Source organism: Lonchura striata, chromosome Z, assembly GCF_046129695.1.
Source record: "Lonchura striata isolate bLonStr1 chromosome Z, bLonStr1.mat, whole genome shotgun sequence".
In the NCBI taxonomy this organism is placed as follows: domain Eukaryota; kingdom Metazoa; phylum Chordata; class Aves; order Passeriformes; family Estrildidae; genus Lonchura; species Lonchura striata.
The window spans coordinates 19,806,540-19,829,982 of NC_134642.1; the positions used below are offsets into that span (position 1 = coordinate 19,806,540).

General features: G+C 35.2%; 1 long non-coding RNA gene across 2 annotated transcripts in view; it reads right to left on the reverse strand.

Moving 5' to 3' along the window:
* Positions 1–20,311, reverse strand: part of LOC110468041 (uncharacterized) — a 69,991-nt gene extending 49,680 nt beyond the window's left edge. For both annotated transcript variants that reach the window (XR_004149317.2, XR_002464979.3), the window contains exons 1-2: positions 20,038–20,311; positions 10,688–10,774 (exon numbers count right to left, since the gene is read on the reverse strand). This is a non-coding gene — a long non-coding RNA (uncharacterized LOC110468041). The remainder of the gene's footprint in view (positions 1–10,687; positions 10,775–20,037) is intronic.
* Positions 20,312–23,443: the final 3,132 nt, after the last annotated feature.

The following is a 23,443-nucleotide window of genomic DNA, read 5'->3' on the forward strand; positions in this document are numbered from 1 at the left end:
CCAATTAAAAACAAAGAAAACCCAAGGCTCCACCCAAACTGCATGGTGTCATTTATTTTGCAGACACATTTATTTACAAACAAGGCAAATATGACCAAGTATGGTAAAAGAGTTTCTTATTTCCTTGAAACATTTTTGAAACATCAATAGAAAAATTCACAATTATGTTTTCTCAGTTATAGAATCAAAAGAAAAATCAGTAGGTGACAATGCTTCTATTTACTGTAAATGCCTGTTAAGTGACTGTATTATCTGTAAACAGACATATTTTGTTGTGAAGGATAATTTCTTAAGCTTGCCTTTTTTGCTTTATTTTTGTTTTGTTTTGTTGTTACAAATTTGATTTTGAATTATTTAAAGCCAACTGTGGCCTCCACCTTTTCTTCATATCTCTTGTAGGTTGTCAAAAAGCATTTATTTCTTTACCAATAGTAAACATCTGACACTTCTTTACCAATAGTAAACATCTGACAGTGTCAGATGCAAAAATGTCTCTTAAAGACACAACTCTGAAGTAGAGTCTATTAATTTCTGTAACCAGGTTATTACTTTGCTAGGTGTGTTTTAAGTGTTACACATCTTCACCGAGAAAATACAAAACCCAAAGTCCTATTACTAAGTAAAATCTTCCATTTCAAAAGAGGTTCAATGAGCATTGGAAACCCTTTCATGCTGCCTGAACAGAGATTCTGTGAGAGGACAGAAAGAACTTCTTGTGTTCTCACACATGGGTTGTAGCTGGGGGTGGAAAATATTTTATAAAATGCTTCTAGTGATAGACTTATACATCAAATAGAATACATAAGTCATCTTTTTTGAGAAAACATTTTTTTAAAGCCCATAATTTATTTCACAGTCTAGGTATTTTATTTTCCCAACTCAGTTTCCATTTTCATTCTAATGAACTCATATGAGAAAACTCTCTGTGGTAGTTGGTGTTTTTACAATTGTTTTAATATAAAAGTTAGAATTTCTATGTCAGTCAGTTATAATGGTTTCTCCCATGTTCCTCATTTTGTTCCCTCAGATGGTTTGTTCCTAAGTTGTTTATACTACATAGTTTTCCCCACACTTGCCTGCCCATCAGTGTGGTACTCTCCCTGTTCCTCCCCTCATTCCCTTATAAGCTTCTGTCAATCCCAGTTGTTCTGCCCCCTACTCTTGTCCATCACTGGAGTCACTCCCTTCATGTTCTTAAACGTTCTGTTCTGTTAGCCCTGTCTCAATGGTTCATTGGTTTATAAGGTTTCTTCCCTCCCCTGAATGATCCCTATTGGTTATGTTAAGTGGTCTAGTCCTTCCATAAGATCCCCTGATTAAATGAGAGTCGTATCCACCCTTTCTACCACCCCCTCTTTAAAAGTGCTAGTCGGACCCATTTTCTGTGTCACTTGTTCCTGTTGTTTATTCAGGGTAATGAACTCCTTTGGAAACTCAGCCAGGTGACCCTTCTCTTCTTCCTTTGCCTCAGGGTCCTCATGTATTGTTTCTGCAGTGCTCCCCACACCACAGCAATCACGGTCACCTGGAAATGTCGCAGCAGAGACTCAGGGGCAGCCACTCTTGTGGGTGCCCTCTGGCCATAAGCTAGTTGGTGCTTCTCCACTCTGTGGCTGCTGTGTGCAACCATTACTCTCTTTACTTTTATGGATGCATCTTTCAGCTGTGGAACAAAATATATTTTGCAAAGTATTAATATCATCCAAGAAAGTGATAAACATAAACTTCATTAGGGAACATGAAACATGCTTGCAGAAAGGGGGCTTTACTTTGTTTACACTAATACCAGTAACGCTAAATAATTATATTAAACAATATTAAATAAAATGTATCTGTCAATAAATGAAAGTATAAGCCAAAGCTTATGAAAAATCTAACTTTAGTGATGAATTCTGACTATCAAATTTATCATCATGTCACTTTGTACAAGGTCACATAAGAAGTCTATCAAAGTGCCTGGCAATGAACAGTTTAAAGAATGGATAGAGAAACAAAAGACCGGCAGTAACAGTAGAAATGCAAAAGAAAAAGGGATAAAGAGATGCTAGATGGGTAATAACAGCAGTGTGAGGACAGACAGGTATGTTTCACAAGTCAAAGCTTAATTTGACATTGCCATATAAACTAAACATACTGAGATCACTTCAAGAATTACCTTTGCCTTTCTGTGTAAATCTGATGGTACCACTACAAGATTTTGTACAGTCTTAGAGACTACCAAATGCTCAATTTTATTCTCAAGAAACTGTGGAGGTGAGTCATCCTTTAGAGAAGTTTTATTTCTTGTTTAGTAACAATGATAACAGTACAATGTCAACAATGACAATAGTAATTGCTGGGCTAAATTTAACAGTTATTGTGATGACCTTGCAACTCCCTTGGTGTGCACACACACACACATACATAGAGACCATAAGGGTTTTACTGCCTGTAGTCAAGGCCATCTTCGACAAGACAGGCTGCCTGGACCTGGTTTACAGCTGTGAGAAAAGGCTGTGAGTAATGCCCCCGCTCCCCCGCCTTGTACAGGAGCCCTTGCAGCTGTACCAGCAGCTGATGATGCACTGTGCTGTTCCAGATTGTGACTCACAGGTTCAACTCCCTGACTTGACCTCTTGGTCTCAATGAGAATCCTGGCCAGCCGTGCTCACCATGAGGGACCTGGCCTGGTCATCCTGCTCCCTTGAGGGTGAACTGCACCTGTTAGGGTCGTTTCCTGCCCTGCCCTGCCCTGTGTTGGAGTTGCCCTTGGTTCTGCTTCCTCTGAAGAGCCATTTTCTGAAAAATATGATTCTAAGTCTCCTCTGCTTTGGCTGACAAAAATTTGCCTTTCTGCTTGAGATATGAAGTACTGCATTGTTTTTTTTCCCAGCTTACATTGTTTTTTTCCCCAGTAGGAGTTTCAAGTATTGGTTTTGCTTGTGTTTCACACTGTACTTCAGCTCAGTGAAGAATTTTATTAAATAAGATATAGCGAGTAGCTCTCAAAGTTCCTCCCTGAAGGTAACAACATAGTTACCACTGAAATACAGTCAAGATAATATGAATTCCTAAATTCTGAAGAAAAATGGAAGTCCTGTTTGAAAACTGACTACTCAGACCACTGGAAAGATCTTGAAAACCAAAGTACCCAAGAACAGAAGAATTCAGGGATGACTGAAAAAAAAAAAAATCTGTGTATTCCCAGTAAAAGTATCTTATGGCTGAATATAATTCATGGCCTGTAAGTTTTTCATCAGTTTTCTGTCACTATTCAGTTAAAAAAACTTGCCTTTTATGACATGTCATACAAACAAAAATAGATGCTAAGCTGCTGTGGTAACTGTGAGTTTATGGTCCTGTAGCCAAAATCCAGAATAAATGCCATGACATCTGTATCCACTAAAATCTTATTAATACAAAGTCACCAACAGTGAAGTTAGGAGAAGTGGTGCATAGTTTCTCAAATATCCCTCCCTGAATGTAATTTTCTGAAGAATTCAGAAAGAGCTGACTGGTGATAGTTACAGCTTTTGGCATATTTAGGGTGTCTTCATCTCCAGAATTTTAAAAAATATCTCACACTTTGTAAAACCTAATTTAACCAAGATTTATAGCTTTATAACAGACAGCTAAAGTACATAGAGAATATTTTAGCCATCACAAACAGAGAACAGCTGCCAATCAGGAAACCAATCTAATGCTTCAGCACATCTCTAGACCAGACAACATGAAAGAGTAAGAAAAGATAAGGAAGAAGGAAGAAGGAGACAAAGGGGAAGGGGGACTGTAACAGTAAAGGGAAGGAAAAGGGGAAGGAGGAGGAGAAGGAAAAAGGGAAGCAGAAATGAAACAGAAAGGGTAAGTGGAAAACATCTCCCACAGGTTCCTGCTTTCTGGAAATACTTTTTTTGTGTTGAAACCATGTAGGGTGCACTCCCCCTCTATCAATTGTTTCATTGGTAGTACAAGCACAGAGTCTGAAAGAGCCCTGCCTTGTCAGACATGAATATCACACAAAATTGTAGATAGAATGCTGACTAGGGAGGATATCAGAATCTCACTGGAATATGCATGCAGATATAAACAAAGGAGTAGACCTGGTATTAATGAACATTACAGCTATGGTTAGAAATGTCACATAAACATTGTCACATTCCAAATACTTACATCAGTGTCTCAACTGAAGGAATTTTCTTTTTCCTGGCCTTTTGAACAAATTCACTTCTTTAAACTGGTTGGCAGTATCTAGCCATGAACCTTTAACCTTTCCTTTTCACATGGGAGACCCTTAGAGAACAATCTTCCTCCATAGATTTTAATCAAGTTTAAAATTTTAAGAGAAAGATCAGTCTTACGCTGTGTTAAATACAGAAAATTCAGAAAAGTACAGGAAGAACAAATAGGTTCAGTAAAATAAGTATGATACTTTGAACACTTGGGAGAGAGAAGGGTCATAATGGATAGGACCTTAGAAATCCCTTATCTTGCTTTCATTAAAATACCTTTCTCCTACTTAGTTACTGGATGGAATGGTGCTCACAATGTTAGATTTCAAGACTGTTCCTTTGCAACCATTAGCTTCAATAAATTTCATGCCCTTCCATAACTGTATTAATTAAAAGCCTTTAAAACTTACCCCTTTCAGTATTAAAACATTGACAGAAAAGACTAAATTATTGTAATTTTATTACTTAACCCCTTGAGTAAATTCATGTGCCCTTTTCCCAATAACACAGAAAACTGGTTTCATGGAAAAGGACTATTTCAGGGTAGCACCTCCCCTGTATGAGCTGTTGAGGAGTCCTGAAAGTCCTGAATGTCACTCAGTGTATCTTTAAGGGAGCTCTCTGGGTGTCTTTGCAAAAGAGGATCACTTTGGCCATCCAAAGACAGATTTCTATAGCAGTACATTATTTTTCAAAATAAGAGAGGTTTTCAATTGCAAAATATTTATCAAACCTTCTTGGAAATGTTTACACTAAAAAAGCCTACAAAACATTGTATTTTTTCTTGGTTTGGTTTGGTTTGGTTTGGTTTGGTTTGGTTTGGTTTGGTTTGGTTTGGTTTTGCTTTGATGAGCTTTTATTCTGTCTTAATTTTTTTTCTGATTTTCTTCTGGAAAATAATTCACAACCCTAAGAAATCCATATCTTATATCTAGAATGCTGAGGGGCAGTCTAAGTCCAGTATGTGAATTACCATCCTGGATTGGGATCCCATTAGAAATTTTTATATATGGCATTCATTAACCAATAATGAAAATATAGGGTTTGTAGTTTCAAACATGTATAACTCATAAGGACTTTATTTTCCAAAATTACCAATTAAATGCTTAATTGCTTTTAAAAAGCAGCATTCAGATAATAATTCTATATGTACACAAAATAGAAAAGACCCAAACCCAAGCAACCTTCACAATAATACCTAAAATCGCAGGTGATTTTTCTTTTTTTTTTCCCCCCAGAAATAATATGTTCTTTTATATTTCTCTGCAGACGATTTTATAATTCAAGGGACACAAAGAATGGCATAAAATGATGCCTCCAGAGATCCAGGCAATTTCTGAGTAGTAAGCCTTTTCTTGTGGGATGAATAATGCTTGAGGTGTTATTCTTATGTAAATTATAATAAAAGCAGAAATATAATAAAAGTTAAAAAGCATATGACATATTAAATATGTCATAGTAAATATATATTACACATACCAAATATATAAATTACTAGACTCTCTAAAAATAATAAAAATCCTGTTATTTGAAAGACATCTATCCATTGGAAGCATATTCTGGTCTTACAAGAGCATTCACTGCCACTGCAATTTCTGATGGTTCTCTAGGCAAAAAAAAAACAAAAAACAATGCCACTACCAATAAGTAATAATTACTTGAAAGTAGCTGCCTCAGTAAATACACTTTTTTAAAAGTGTATTTAAGTACACTTTTTAAAAGTTATTATAATTTAGGCAGATCTAGAGATACATAAGGTTAGTTTTAGACTTTTATAACCTCAATACCTTACAGGTGTCTTACACTTAATATAGAAAATGGAGGTATGTCTTCGTAAAGTTAGACTGCTTTTTTGCCAAGCTAAATGTAACATGACGCTATTAATTGGATGTCTTACATATTTTCCATACAAACTAGAAGGTGTTACTTCACAATGTATGTCCAAGGGCTGAAATAGTTAATAAATTGTTATTTGCTTTTTAGAATCAGAAGGGAATGTAATACTCTTAAGAAACCTAGGCAAATATTATGCTTAATCCAAAGTTATTCTGAACCTGAAGTCTTTAGCAATTTGGAAATGTTAATTTTCAGGCAAATCCTACTGTAATTCTGGATAAAAATTGGTATTAGCTAAGGATTTAGAATTAGTTTAAATACACATAGACTGGCATAAAGAAATAAACCATAGGTGATTTTGAGATAAAATATTCTGTCCTTAAGTAGGCATAAAGTTAAAAAAACCACGTAAGCAAATAAAAAGTAGAGTATTTATCTTGATAAAGGTACAATTTTAAAATATTATTCAGCTGAAATATTGTAAAACAAGATTTACTGCAACAATAATTTAAGGTAATAGCAAAGATGTCATTTAAGCAATTTGCAAATCGTATATTTCCTTGCTGTGTTTGCAAGATTACCTTGTGAATCATCGGGAACAATAACTCAAAAAGCTTTTGATTTACATTTTCTTGAGACCTAAAGGCAAGAAAGGACACTATGGATAAGATGAATACCTTGATGATCTACTAGCTTCAATAAAGAAAATTCTGCCTTTTCCCAAGTCAGGTGCTAACTATCTCAAGTTAGCATCTGATACATTCTTGCAAATGACCATATAGATATACTTCATGGTAAAAAACTGTGTTTGGATCAGTCTGTAAGAAGGCTTTTTCTTATATTTACGAATAAATATAATTATGGTCCTGAGAGTGCAAAACCTGAGATGTACGAAAGTTCTGGATCATGAATACACTGGTTAAAAGAATTTTAATAATTAAAATGTGGTTTTCAGACTAACAGTGTCTAATATTTCTGTCTATACAATAGGTTTATTTCTGTGGAGGCTGCACTTTACTGCTGAATATCTGCTTCATTCCATTCAGGTTCAGCTCTGTCTGCAATTACTGAAACATTAGCATGCTGTCTTGTAGCATATTAAGTAGTGTGGCTAACATCTGTTCTGTATTTATTTGTTCTTTTTTTCTTATGTTTATTTATTTATTATTTTTATTATTTACCCCTTGTCTTTGTGGAGATTTCCAGAATGTGCTGCTATGGATTTGCATTAGAAATCAGGATCAGGAAAGAAAGCGTCCCTGTACCTGGATTAGATGACAGTGGGGATCTTGTTGGTCCTCAGTTCCCAGGGGACACTATTTATAAGAATAAATAAACCCCAGGATTTAATTTTAGAGAACAAATGTACACTGTGCTAAAGCAATGGAAGTGCTGACACCAACTTTCACTGTCGGGTTAAAGATTATTTTTTCAATGGTTTGTGTATAGTCTACTGAGTTCCATGAAGACAAGGAAAGCATCTGCAAATTTGGCTGTCTTCTGTTTGGCAGACATGTAAAAAGGGAAAACAGGTGTTATATTTTCAAGTAATCTGTGCTGTACAGAAATCTGTTATGTGGACACATAAAATCCAACAATTTGCTTCAGTTCATGAAACACTTGCAAATGTACATGTCATAGAAGAAAGTATGTTTATTCCGAAAAATAGTCTGAAATTGGTTTTGATAAAAAACCTTTGGTTAAGCATACAATCTATGTGAAGCACATATGATAGAAAATATCAACCAGAAGTCTTCAGAAAAGAGGTTTCCACTTGAAATTTAGAATACTTTTTACCTCTGCTTGGAGTAGAATAACCTTTGAATAATTATTCTACCATGGCTGGATGCTTAGGATACACATACATTGTTGGCACACAGTGTTTGTCCAATCCCTTCTCATTTCCCTACAATTCAATTTTCTCATCTTTCAATTTCCTGCAGTTCCTTCTCATTCTTGGGTAGGAAAATACAGTTACAGCATAAATATACCTTATCATTCACTGGAATCCAGCAATCTCTAATGCTCAGCTAACTCTAGTTATAAATCTCTTCTGCAGAGTCTACAAGGGTTTGGTATCTTTTTCAGATGGTCTGAAAGTCCTCTAGGAATTCAGTATGATAACAAATCTTTCCACATTTATATGAAACTCAAAACTTCTCTTTGAAATCCTACTTTTTAAAGAGTAAAAATATTCTGCTATTCCTACTACTAATAGAAGGGAATAATGTAAAAAAAGTAATATCACAAATGACAGTAATCTTAAATTGTGAATTTGAGAGCCACAGATATTTAGTGCAAGAATATGCTTGCACAAATTGTAATGTAAATGTAAATAATTGTGAGTTATCTACTCTTGGAAAGCCCTACATCTTGTGACTTCCTAGTCCTAGTGTACATGGTCCACCTCCTACAAAGCAAGACTTTTTGGTGCTTGTCTCTAGGAAAAGAAAGGAAAGAAATGGACTGTGCAATTTAGGTTATCAAACAACAACAACAACAACAACAAAAATCAAAACCAAAACCAACCAACCAAAAAAATCCAAAACAATCTGTGGGAATCCAGGGAATCAAAAACAACAACAACAAAAAAAACACCACCAGAAAACCCTCACAAAAAAAACCCCAAGACCATAAAAAATCCAAGCACCGGTGTCTTTCATCAACTGGATGGCACTCACTATGCAGCATGAAATCACAGGATTAAAATACTACTTCATGATATTTTGATTTTTATTCCCTCAAATATTTTTCAACACGAAATATTGGAATATTCTGGGCATTTATTTTTCAACAATGATGATTAAGGGAATCACTATTATAAATTTATAATGTCAAGAGAAGAGAAAATATTTTCTATAATAAGAATGAATCTTCCAATATTTATTTCAGAACATAAAGCTACACTTCAGTCTTTAGTTAGGAGGATTTTTTGCTGCTATTTTTTTTTCCCTAATCTTCTCTCACTGGACACGTGCATAATGCATTCTAGCAAGAAGTTATACTGCTCAAATGCTTCTTGGTAGCACTTTATATAGTCATAGTGGTGAATGAGAAGCAGTGATTACATGCTAACTTAAGAGTAATAAATGAGACTTCTACTCCATAAAGTGGAGAATTCCTCCATTTCCAAACTGAAGCACTTAACAGGAAATGTTGACAAGTGCAAAAATACCCAGTAATCGTCCACAGATGTCTTTGTGGATATCTTACACTTCAGATCTTCAAGAGACTTCCCAGTAACTAGGAGCTTAACAGACAAACTGACAGACTGCTCCAAAGGAGTTAGTGGAAATAATTTGTCAGGCAACGATGTGTTAGCTGCAGGCATCTCAAAATACCTGGCACACAGTCAAAAGCACTTTGAACTTCAAGTTCTATTATCATTTTGGGAAGCAGAAACTTTTGGGAGTAAGGTCTTAGAACAAGAAAAATCTAAGTTTCTCTACAAAAATGTCACTTCTAATGGAATGTTTCTGATATAAGACTTGTTTTAGAGAATTCATTTCTATGAATAATACTCAAGCCTCTAAAACAAACTGTTGTACCAGAGGTATATATTACTTATCTTGGATAACTTTTAGAAAAATAAATGCATCATCAATTATATAATCAGAAGAAAGTCTTTGGACTTTCCCTATATTTATTTTATCTGGCTAGCCATTTGTTATTTCGTCCCAGCAGGCCCATGAATGCAGATTACGTGAAGGAAAACACAAAAGTCAGTGGGTTGCAAGAAACTGGATTTTTTTCTGTTTCATGAATATTGCCATGGAGCTGTCTGAATACCAAGAAATTTATCCAAAAATTTTAATCTAAAATCAAATTTCTTTTGGATGTCTCCTTTTTCTATGAAACTGAACATGGCTGAAATTTTCTTGTGTGCATGTGCAACAAAGGTTAAGCTACAGAATAACTGGTCAACAGTCTGACCAGATGAGTAAACTAAATATCAGGAAACAAAATACAGTTGCTGTATTTTTCTGAGGAGTTCCTAAAAATCTCCCCAAACCTGTGGTATGACAGGATTCAAGTGTAAAAATTATATAATGGTTATCATTGCACATAAATTTTCCAGGCAGGTAAATGCAAGCAAAGATTTAATTTTGAACATTGCAATTGGGAAGGAGAGTCAGTATTGTTTTACTGTAGTTTAAATTGATGCATATCCTATTTTTTAAGCACTCAATAACAGATGAAAGAACAGTGGCCCTTCCCTTCCCTTCCCTTCCCTTCCCTTCCCTTCCCTTCCCTTCCCTTCCCTTCCCTTCCCTTCCCTTCCCTTCCCTTCCCTTCCCTTCCCTTCCCTTCCCTTCCCTTCCCTTCCCTTCCCTTCCCTTCCCTTCCCTTCCCTTCCCTTCCCTTCCCTTCCCTTCCCTTCCCTTCCCTTCCGACATTCATTACCAACTAGTTTATATCTGTGCTTTCATATAAAGTCTATGACATCAAATGTTTCATCTGTGTCTCTTTAATGTTTACCCTTCAGAAGCATCTACTTGGAGCAGTGGTATGTTCCACTAAAAATACGGGAGATGGATGGTGGCTGCTGCTGCCCAGTATCTGTTCCCCACAAACCTCTCCTGTAGAAAAGCAGGTTGGGTGAACATTCAGGCAATGCAGTCAGATCCCCACACCACACTCACCACAGCTGGCTCAGCGAGAGAGGCAAGAAAGGCTCTTTTTGCAAGGCTTTATTCCAGCGAGATGCATCACGTGAAGCTGAAGGAGCCCTGCAAGGAAGAGAACCACCCCGTGAGCGGGCAGCTGAAGGGGAAGGGGTGGGGGCAGAGCTAAGGGCTGGGCAGAGGGGCCTGGGCTCCAGGGGAAAGGACGCAGCCACCAGGGGTATCCTCCCAACGAGGGAACGGGGAAAGGAGAAACCAGGGGAGTCCATGGGGAGTCTGTCCTTTCCCCCCAGGAGGACGACTCTGTGGTGGTTAGTCACCGGGCAGAGGACTTGGGAATTGGCTGAGAGCAGAGAGGTCATGGGATGCTACAGGATATGACATGCAGATATGACATGCAGATGGCTATCCTAGTTGAGTTTAGAATGACAGCAGTAGGCAAACTGGGGGAAAAAGAAGCCTTCAGCAGCTCTGCAGAAATGCAAGAGGTTCTGTGCCATTATTTGCACAAAACAGTTCTCAGTCTTCTGTGAAGAATACAAATATAATTTATAGCAGAGAGTCTCAGAAGCCTCAGAAAGCCTTTGGAAAAGGTCTCTTCTATTGTAAGGGATATTATGACTACTGTGAAATAAAGCATAAGCATAGGAAAATGGTTTACTGTTAACCATTGAAACATTCTCAGACATATTTTAAAGAAGGAATGTCACAATAAAATAGAAATGGCTATATTTATGACTTAGATCTTTTATGAACCAAATGCCCCAGAAGTGCAAAAGATTAAATATAGAAGAGGAAGACTAGAAAAATGCATATGCTTACCTCAAAAGGTTAAGGAGATTAGCAATTATGAAACACACATGGAGGGAAAAATTTGTAATGGAGTTAATAACTATTCTATGATCTAAGCTCTTAATGATTTTGGAAGTAGCTCCGGGAGTGCTCTTTCCAGCAAATGGTTCTGCTCCACAGCCTTGGTGGTTCAAAAACTGCCATCAACAAAAATTCCTTTTGAAGTTCTCTTACATCATGTTTTAAAAATCATAAAAATTGGCAGAAACTTTTCCTAGTCTTCTAAAGAAGCAGCCTGAGCCCAATCTAGCTTTTCCCATATGACAGAATTAAAAAAAAAAAAGAGAAGATTAAGTCAAACAATGAAGTAGGCATTTCCTTAAGGTTTGTCCTCTTTAATTTTTCAAACTTAACTATTAGATTAGCTGCACAGCTTTCCCAGATGAAATCTTACCTCTCTGTCTTTGTGTCCTTATTTTATTCTGACCACAATGGAAAAAGACAGTAATTTTAGAAAATGTATGGTCACAGTACATATGCACATCAAAGATGCCATCACAAAAACATTATCTATCAATTGTATCTTGAAAATTGAATAATTAACCTCATTAGATGTCTCAGATTGCTGGTTGGTAGACAGAGAAAATGTCACATGACAATGAAATTTGTCATCTACTGGCTTAATGGAGAGACAAAAAAGATACATCAGTTTTTGTATTTAAGCAGGGACTCGACAAAACACATTATCTAACTACCTTCTTTTATAAGAAAGTGGGAAAAAAAATCCAGTCACTCAAAGTTTAGGAATCCAAGCAAGGCACATTTATTTTATCTATTGATTACTTACTCAGAGGAAATTCTTATACTTAAGGCATCTTTTTTTGCACTGAGTTCTTTTCCCTGACTATACACAATATAAGTTTGTGATTTCCAGTGAAAAACTCCTTTTTTGGCCTTATTTCTTCCTGTGACAGCAGTCTCCAAATTTGCATGAATACATGAGATGACCACTATATCCTGAGTCCTCTCATGATGCAAGCTACCTGCAGAATATGAAGAAGCCATCTAAAAATCAGTTGTTTTCTATTTTTTTTCTTTCTTCTGAATAAAATATGGGAGTGAGTCTAATTTCCTTCTCACTCTGAAAATAGACAGTGGCTCAGCAAACCTATGCGACAATTTTAGATTTTTGTGTGTGGGTCAATTTGTGTAAAAACAGACCACTGTAAAAGGAAGAAGTATCCCCTCTAACACATTGTGATTGCCTCAAGCAAGTGAAAGCTTGCAGCATTTAAATTGGAGGCATTTCCCTCTGCCTCTAAAAAGCTTTATTTTAAGGCATGAGAAGAGAGAGTATCTGTAGGGAAAGAAGAAAGACGATTTGTCTGGGTCTTCAGGAGACTCTGTAAACCTTTGGATGTGGAATGAACTAATATCATCTATTCATGAATTTTTTATAGAGTTCCTTAAGCACCAGAGCACACACAGCATTTACCATGAACATCCAGAGACCTAGTCATTGATGGGAATTCAGGCCAATATTTTCAGCAAGTGCACTGCACTTGTAATGTGCAATTTTGACAACTTGATTCTGCTGTTACCAATAAAGGAACTACATTTTAAAAGTACACATTTATTGAGGTATGTTGCTTAATTCCTAGTCTGGCTTCTGATGAACAGAAATTGAACTTCATAACAAACTTGCAACCTAGTTGTGAAATAGTGACTGTATCTCTTTTGTGAGCTAGCCCATACTGTATGCAAAAAAAACCCTATCAACTTTCAAGTAACATAAAAAAGAGAGCCATCTAATTTTTGGTTTAACCTTAAAAATTAAAATATTTTTAAAAAATTTAAAAAGTGTTCTTTCTATGCATTATTAATGAGCAATAAAGTAAATTTTAAAAACCCTACAGGTTTGGGAAACAAATGAGAAGGAAAAATTCCCTTCATCCCCTGTTTATCACAATGTTCAATGAGTTAAAATAAGTCCATTAGAAGAAGCACCCCATAACTTTGGTTTTGGTTACCACATCTGAAAATACAATTAAGTCCATTGGAAGATGCAAAAGTGTCCTGCATTTGATTTTCCTATCAAGAGATGGCTAAACATATTAGATTGATTCTTGCTCAGTCATCATAAAAAAAAACCCAAAAAAACCCCAAAAAAAACATTTTCTTGAACTATTATTTATGTCAATAATCAGCACACTATGGCTGCTGCACATTAACATTTCATTATTGCTCATCTCTTTGTGCTTAAGCGTAATAATGTGTGTATTTTCTCTGGAACAATTCACTGAAGTAGTGAAAAGTTGACTGTGCCAGAGAGCACTGAACCATGAAAAGCCATCACACTAAGCATTAGCAATGTAAGGTATATGAAAATGAGGAAAGTGGGGCAATGGATGCATTCTGTTGTCTTTGCTATTTTCTGGACATGTTTGAAAATGAGAAGGAAGTCAGTGTTCCTATTTTATACAAACCATAGGACTCATTGGTCCCACTTAGCATGAGTTTAGCAAAATATTAATTTCTCTGCAGAGCTGATGTAAATGTTTGAGATTTATGTTACAGCATGAGGCGCTGCTACAGAAGTGTTCTTGACAATGTATGTGGGCACTCCTATAAGACTCTAAGAACTGCTTCAGCATCTGTTGGATCTTGGCTGCACCAAGTTCGTCACACTTTGCAACTCATTCAGTCATTAAGAGGTGAATTAATTAGGCTAATATGTTTTTTCCTTGTCATACTTCATGTGGACTATATAATGTTTCAGTCTGCTACATTCAATCCCTGTTGTTGTTACAATAAATTTGCTCAAAGTGTAAGCCATAAGACTATATATAACTTATATACGTACAGCTCATATAGCTGTAAGACTAAACTTCTACATTCAGGGTTTGGGAATTTCTGTGGGGTTTTTTACTTGTTTCTTTTAAGATTTTATTGCTTGTTGTTCATACTGATGAATGGTAACCTTGACAAGACCTTTGCATTCATTCCTCTGATTACTTGGATTAAAAACACAAAATGCCCTTCTTTCTATTCTGGCTATCTGTACAGCCAAATCATGAGCATCGTACCTCCATCTGTACAGGACACATGCTTTGGTGGCAGACAGAATTGCAGCTTTATAGACACTCCAGCTGTAGTCAGCTAGAATTTTAACTCAGGGGAACCTGTGTCAAAGGTAGCAGAAACAATGCTCTTTCCTAGAAGGCTGAGAGACAGTGCATAGTATTTTTTTTTTTTTTTTTGCAAGCTCAGTACACCATTTAGTTGTCATTTCCCAAGAAGAAAATGACAATAGAGAGATGACCAACATATAGTTGTAATGCAAAAATTGTCACTACCAAATTATGAGAAAGCTAAGAATCACACTCAGGACTAACTGTAAGTGAAAAGTTCATAGACAAGAAAAACTCCTAAAACCTGTATTGTGGCAAAGATATTATTTAGTCCTTCATGTATTAGGTTGAGTCCAGGCATTCATGAGAAGATAGTGAAGCTCAGAGAAAGACCCTGAAAGATATCCATTTTTATGTGTAATTATTTTTCAAACCATTTCATGACCTACTTTCATAAGAAAGATTACCTGTCTCCCTTGAAACCTTTGTAAATTTTTTGCATTGGCAGAAAAATTTGGAATGCATCTAGAAGCTCATGTGTGCTATGGAGTTTGTTTAGCAATTCATGTATATTCTCTATAATTAAAACACAAATACAAAGAACACAAATATAAAGAACACTGGATTTCAAATCCATTTTTATTTTGGGAAGTATAGCTTTATTTAAGAAGAACTGATGATATTTAGGGAAAGAATTAATTTTTTCTATTTCCATGTGCCTTGAAAAAGTTAACTAAATTAGAAATACATCTTGTCAAAACAAAACACCACAAAATCATAGCAAATGTTTATCTACTTTATCTCATTAACAAGACTTGAAGTAAAGAAATGAGAATATTAAGCATGAAAATTTTCCTGAATGGAAGTTTACCTAAACTGTCATGTAACATTTAAAAAAATCCTTTTAAAATTCTCATGGTGAATAGAACTCTCTGGAAAATTCATTCTATAAGCTTGAGTGTGTTGGCTTTTAGTATAGTGTAAGGTTCTATCTATCTCTACACAAATTGAAATAAGTCAATTTTTCATTGTCTCTAGCTTATTTGAGAACTTAGGTTTTATATTTGTTCACCCATATGAAATTCATTCATTATTTAAAATATTTCACCAATTATTTGTATTAAAAAGAACAAGAGTTTTTTCCTACTACACTTTCATCAACTATTTAATATGAATATTTTACATTCATTGCAGCTGGTCCTTGAAGGTACGTTGTACTTATTCAATGCTTTGGTGGAAAGGCCTAATATTTCTCAAGCTTTACAAAAACTGTCTTGCAGGTGTTCTTTATTTATTGTTGAAAATAAAAGTCACTTGACAAATGCAACTATTCTTGGTCAATCGCATTTATTCCCCATCCAAAAAACAATCTCAAAATGAAGTGTGGACATGGGTCTTTGCAGAAACAGTTGGTTTAAGCTTCAAGAAAAAACCCTTTTTCTCCTCCGTTAACATGGGGACTTTTTGTATAGGAGAAAATCTTATAAAGCCTATGAGTTGGCATAATGACCCTGATTTTGTGGTTGTAGGACACTTCCTAGTTAAATAATTATCTTCTTCACAATGACAGATCATACAACAACTGGGTAGTAACATGAAAAGAAAGTAGTATCAAGAAGAAAATTTAAAGAGCAATAGGTTATTATCTTAAATAAATGTAGACCCCATTTATTCCTTCTCTCTGTCCCCTCTTTCATGAGTTATTTGTCTTGAACAGGCTTGGTCACTAAGTACTGTTAAGTCATTAAGTCTTTTAAGTACTGTTATATGATGTCTTCCAAACTACAGAATAGGCACAACAGCAGGGAACAGATACCTTTTGTAGAGGATGAACAACACAGCGTGGTGTTTAAGTCATGCATTATTGAAACTCTGTTTCCCAAGAAGCCAGCTAATTTAAGTAATTAGCAACCAGTTTGTTAGTTTTCCATCCTGAGGCCAAGCTGATAACAGATACCTATCTAATAGAGCTTTCTGCCATGAAAATGGCTGCTTTCATAGGTTTTATTTTGAAGACTTAGTAAATAGTTTACTGTAACAATGTCTAATTTTTGAAAAATCTAGACAAGAAATATAAGAGGGGTGCAGTTATTAGGAAGCAATTATGACAAAAAATTAGTTATATTTACTAGCCTTTACAAACTGGCTTTCTATTATTCAGAACAAAAAGTACTTTGTATTTGAAAAGTCATTAATAAGTAGCATAGCTTCATCTTTCCTGCTGCTCTGGGCTATTTTGTTTCCTTTCAGCCATCTATGCATTTCATGTACACACCAAGGTTATCTCTAGCTAGTCCATTATTAGTTTAGTGTCATGTACTTTCATTTTTACTTAGTCCAAAAAACAGGGCAGAAGGAGTAGCTAGGGGTGGTTCCTTACATTAAAAAGCAATTCACCTTTTAAAGCGTGTTATGAATTTTCAGAACAGAAAAAAATTATCTAAATAATCTATCATTGAAAATAATATTTTGGCAAGCCAATGGATGAAATTATGAACTGAATGGAAATAAGTACGCTAGAAGAGAAAGATACCAGTAGCTTGTAGATAAATTACTTCATTTAACTATACTTAAATATCTGCCTACACTTTTGTCATAAAAAGAAACATATGGTAATATCCTCATGTTCTATGGCAATATGACAAAATATGGCTCATTCCATAACAGTAAAATAAAATACTGGAAATTTCTAAAAGTCCTGAGAGCATTGTAGTTTTCTCTTTGAGTAATCAAAGTTTAAATTAATACACACTGTATTTGTAGTTACTCCTTGAGACTTACACCAGCCTCTAATCAATTGTTTACCTTTCTTATCAAAGTGAGCTTAAGAAATCACTGAATCCCTCTTTTGCAAAAGTTATGTAATATAATTAAATACTTGTATACTCAGGACTAAAAAAGGCAGCAAACAGCAGAAAACAATAATGAAAATAATGGTTCTGAGAGTAAGTATTAATTGGCACAAGCTGAGATACAAGAACACCATACAATTCTGATAATACTGTATCTTTTAAATATATTTCCAAATTGTTGATGTGAACAACAGTTTAGTCTATCAAAAGAAAGTGTCGTGTCATTACAGACCCCTGAAGAAATTGTGGTTTATGTGCATAAAAATATTTATTTAAATATATAGAGTGTGTAATTTTCCACAGGTATTTAATTTTTTTGTTCTTTATGCTTTCTCAAGGTTTTTATATCCAGTATCAAAACAGAACAATATTAACTGATAAAAATTACAAGAGATTAGGAAATCTAAATTATAAATAACATAGCAAATAATTAGTGAGGAAACACTGGCTAGAATTTGTATCTCTAAAACAATTAAATATCTTTTTGTAATCTTTCCAAGTATATGAAAATATTGCAGTTGTTTCACATAAAAATTTTTAATAGAAAAGTCAACTAATAATTTTCAATAAGTCAGTCATATTGAAGGGTGCACCTAGCTGTGATAATTGTTTGTTCTTATTTTTTTGTGATTTAAACAAACTAGATAATCAACAAAAGAACCAAATTTAGACCCCTTTGAATATATGGCCTGTATTGCAGGAACAGACTGATATATATACATATATATATATATTTATATATATATATATATATATATATATATATATATAATAGTCTCTTATATCCAGGAAAACAATGAATAAACTCCTCAGGACTGTTTTTCCTTCTAACCAGCAGCTAAAAGGAGGAACAACTTTTCTCACACTTGCAGACATCAGTTCTCAGATTCTGCTGCCATATGTGCTGGCAATATTTTTTGCTTGCATTTTACATAATCATCCTGTTTCATAAAGGAGAATCTGCTTTCTGCCTAACCCTTTGCAATGCACTTTCTTTCAAGGGATGGCTTTATTTTTATATGCTGAAATTATTTAATATTTGGAAACTTGGAAGGGGTTACTTTAATCACCAGGGGAAAGAATTCATCACTTTCTTGAATTTAAAATCTGGTCTAAATTTTATATTTCTTGTACATATGGATTTTTTTCATTGATTATAGGTCGTGAAGACAGTAAACCCCTACAAAAACACCAGAAATTGTGAACTTTTGTCTTTCATATCAGCAGTTAAACAGGTTCTAGATACATTTAGAAGGATGTTGGTTTTCGTGTAAAACTGTGCAAAGAGTATCTGACTTCTATATTACCAATTCTACTTTCAATTAATTTGGAACATAAGTGTTTGAAGTCTTCTTGTAGTTCCTTTATCAAAACATGTTTTCATGTAATCACTCTTCTGCCTTAGTATATCATGTCAAAAAAAGGCTTACTTCTGGGTGATAGTGATAGATCTCAAAATGTGCGATGGGGTTTTTGTATTACAGCTTTCTGATATGTTGATTTAGAAAGTAGATCACTTCAAAATAAGCCCTTGAAAATAAGTGTATTCTTCCACTTATATATTTACCATCTTTGATAAATGCAAGTAAGAGCTGATGAAAGTAATTGTAAAAATATCAGTTTGTTCCATGCCATGTACATAGAATCTGCTGAAGATATGCTCTATAAGGGATAGCACAGAGATAATTTTATGATGGTTCAGATGCTTCTAGTCTAGCTTTGAGAACAAAGAAGAATATACCTGGCTACCCATGGTCAAACTATCATTCTTGTAGTAGATGAATTTGGATGCTAGGTTTTGGGGTTTTTGTGTTTGGTTTTTTTTTTTTTTTTCCCCTTTTTATGATAAATTCCTTTTGAACAGACTTTTTCTTTCACTTTGGAGATAACCAAGTATGGTCACATTACCTCATTGCAAGTCAAATAGAAAATGGTAGTTGTTATCCTTGATGTGTCTCAGTTAAGGAAGAAAAGTTTGATCTACAGTGAGGAGAAACTGAAGGTTCAGTAAAGTATCAGGCAAGCATCTGAACATTTACTGTGTAAATGTCTCATGCATACATTGACATAAAAATCTCCTAGCCTTACAAATACCTATTTGTTGAGATAATTTTATTTTCCAGGCTCTTATCCTTATTTGGAAGGTGGACTGCCTCAGTTATCTAATGCATTGTAAATAGGCATATTATTAAGTGGTTTATTGCAGGCAGATTTCCAAAAATATCCCTCTGCCTATTTCCTTTCTAACAAACATGAGCATTAACTGAAAGAACTAGTGGAAGGTATAATAGCTTGATGTGACCAGGATAGCCTTAGAGTTCAGTACTTTCAGATTTCCCAGCACTGAGGCCCTCATTACAAATTGCCCAACTGTAAACGAAAACAAGTTTCCAGTGGGAATACCTGCATGCCTTATTCCCCCTAACATATGTTGAGAACTACAGTCTTCTGTGACTTGAAATTTCAGGAGAATCTACGTACTTTCTAAAGTCTTACCCTAAATCCTTTAAAGTCCATCTCTCCACAGGTTCCCCAGAAATTCACAGCTAGGACTTCCAAGCAAAAATTTCACATGTATTTATTCAGCACTTACTGAGAGAAGATGATCCAGCAGTTTCTTATTCAACTCACGATGTTCATCTGTACTGCCATCCAAAATGTAAAATTATCCTGATATAGCACTTCTGCATTTGTTTCTCAGTCTGTAGATCTGTGGGAGTCTTTCTTGACAGCTAATGTTCCCCTGTTTTCCAGCACAGGAGATCTTATAGGTATAATGTTCCCATTTTCATGTTTCTCCCATAGAAACAGCAAGTTTTCTTGTTCAGGGGATCATGTTCAACATTTCTGATCAGTACAAAGTGAAGCACTAGAGGAAGCAGAATTCTGTTAAGACTCTTTGGCTCTGAGTAATCACGAAGAGCCAATGGTGCCAGGAATAAATCACATGAAGAGAAATACTTTGAGCAGAGGAATGGAGCTGTGAAAACTTCACTAGAATTGGAATGCTCCACAAACACAGAGAAAACTGGAGAAGATTTACACAGCACCCAACTTTTGGGTACAGACATAGGACTACAGAATGAGGGAATTATTGCAGTTCAAAAATGCTACAGATCTTCAATTCTAAATGGTTGTCTGCTCCTAGCTCATGCAAAACACACTAAACTATGTTAGTGTAGGAATGCTTGGAAGTGAAAAAAAAAACAACCAAACAAACAAACAAAAAAAAAAAAACCCCAAAAAAAAAACCCCAAACCAACAAAACCCAATGTTTTTTCTGAGCCATAAAAACTTTCTGAAAGACAATTTAGGGATATGCACTAGCCAATACTCCATATTCCACCTCAATTGCAAAGACAGGTGCATGCACAGAGACGTTGAAATGCAGCTCACGTGTCAACAGTGGCCAATGTGTTACCAACCAAGTTATTGCAATCTATTGTATACTGATCTATGCAAACCTTCAACAGTGGGACCATGGGACAGACTCAAAATGTAACATAAGATTTTTTGATATCTGATTTTGAAGACATTCTCTTTCTTAGAGTTTCCCAACTTCTTGCAAGTAAACTAATTATGAAATTACTACCTGGTTTTGTGAGTAGGAAATACATATATTAAACATGTAAGCGACACCCTCACCAAGAACAGCAAACGCACATCAAAACAGAAAAAAACAATCAAAGACAAACAGTGAAGGAGAAGAGAGTAAAGATCCAGATTTGCCATTTTGAGTCTGATGAAATCTTATATACATGGAAGGTTTTGTTTGGAAATTCATTCTATATACCCAACCTACTGGAAAACACATATATGCATTTGAATAATCTACATCATATTCTGGTTGGAATCATTTGATACCAGCTGAGAAAGAAAAATAAACAAACCTCGTAAGTCTCAGTCCTGAGGGGCTGAAATTAGTACCTGCTTCTTGCTTGCATTGACTGGATGCTTAGCACTCCAAGCTGTGAAGTGAGCTCAACTATAGAAATATTTTTCAGCCTTTGCTATAGCAAGTATATAAACCTACAGCTGGAAAACAAGTATTTGCATTTCTGAAGGAAGACCACCTTTCTCCTGCTTTTCTTTATGACACTGAAAAGTGCCATCCACTTAATGCAAATTTATAGTTTTGTATGTATCTTAGTTTATAATGTAAAATGCAACCAGAAATGGGTATCTTCTTACCATCCTCATAAGCTGTTAAAAACATGTGGGGCAATATTCTTTATCTCTTCCATGACTCGTCCCTGATAACTTCCTCTGGAGCTATCTCTGCTAAAGGGCCATCAAGCCTCACTGCATGACTGATAAAATTGCATCATCCCATTGTAAGATGCTCTGCCCAGGAGGATGAACCAAACATTCCTGCCTGGCTATAATCTGGGTTTGGAATACAATGGCCAGCACTACCCACTGGATTCCCTGAGGAGAAGAACTTCATAATCAATACTGGACCTCCAGAAAAGGACCAAATTCACTGCAGGATCACCGCTGCAACAGAATAACATTCATAATTCCAACAGGACTGCAGCCACCATTTAATAAGATTTCTACTACCACCCTAATCAACAGGGTGTCAGGTCGTATCCTGGCTGTCATTTTAAGCCAGTGTTTCTGTATTATTGCCTTTATCCTAATTTTCCTATTAAATTCTAATTCTGACTAGGGATCTCCCATTGGTTTGCTTTCAAACTAGTACACTGACTTCTGGTATAATCCAGCTATCAACGGTAATGCTTTGGGAGTGTAGTTCAGTGAAATTTGGTTTTCTGAACCAAAGCAAAGCAAAGCAAAGCAAACCAAACCAAACCAAAAGTAATTTTTCTGTTGATTTCTGTCCCTAAGGTCCTAATAAATTGTTCAACTGCAGCCACTTCAGAGATGGACAAATTAAGAACTGTTAATGGTATTTTTCCTGAATGGGTAGCAAAATATAGAAATACTAGTTTTCTGAATATAAAAAATGACTGTACAAGAGTCACATCAGGTGGATAATGGAGAAGGGTTTCTTTGGCCTTCAGGTATTAGCATTTAAAAAAGGAAATAGGAATAAAACCTAAAGTAGTGTACATACAGCAAAACACAAAGGAAGATGCAGAAATTTTTCAAAGTTTTTTCATTCTGTTTTATGTTTCTGTCCAGTTGCCAAGGTTTAAGTAGGACATCTGGATAAAAAGAAGAAAATTTAGAAATGGTTTGCTTCTTATCCTTTATTTAGAAAAGAGGGGGAAAAAAGTTTAAAATGAGAAGGCAGAGGTTATAAACAATATTATCTACTCATAGCAAGACAGAACAGGGTATTTTAGGATAGCTTTTTTTACTCTTTGTTGAACCAGGAAATACAGGGTAGAGACTTTACATTTAATTGGTAGTGTTTTTCTGGTTTCGTTTCTTGTCCAAAGATTTTAAGGAGAAAGGAAATTATATGTATATACATTTTTATGAAGACTATACAGGGAAAAATAAAATGCACTTCAAATATAAAACATGTGCCTCCTGAAGATGCTTCTTTCATCTAGATAATGTAAGGAGATGTTGAATGATAACAAAAGGTTTCTTTATCTAAGGTGATTATTGGTTACTCAGTGGATTATACTTTATTATTATCTGTAAAATTAGAAAAAAAAAAATAAAACAAGTGCGTTTTAAAATAAGAAAGTCTAGAGACTGTCAGAAAACACATTCACAGTTTTAAGTTTTTGGAAAGCACAAAAGCCCAGCCACTAGTCATGCCCACACATCTGAGAATAGGCACAGAAACCTCACAAAATACATTAAATAATGACTCAATAATAGCATAGTAGAGACCCTATCATAGCAGGGGTCCTCGTTGAGAAATAATTAGCATTGACTGCATGATTGCAGAAGGCTGATTAATCGCTTTATTGAACTATATTATACTATACTATACTACACTACACTAAACTGTACTACGAAGAAACACTCATCTGTCTTGCTGACAGTCCGATACAGACAGCCCAGATTCATTAATT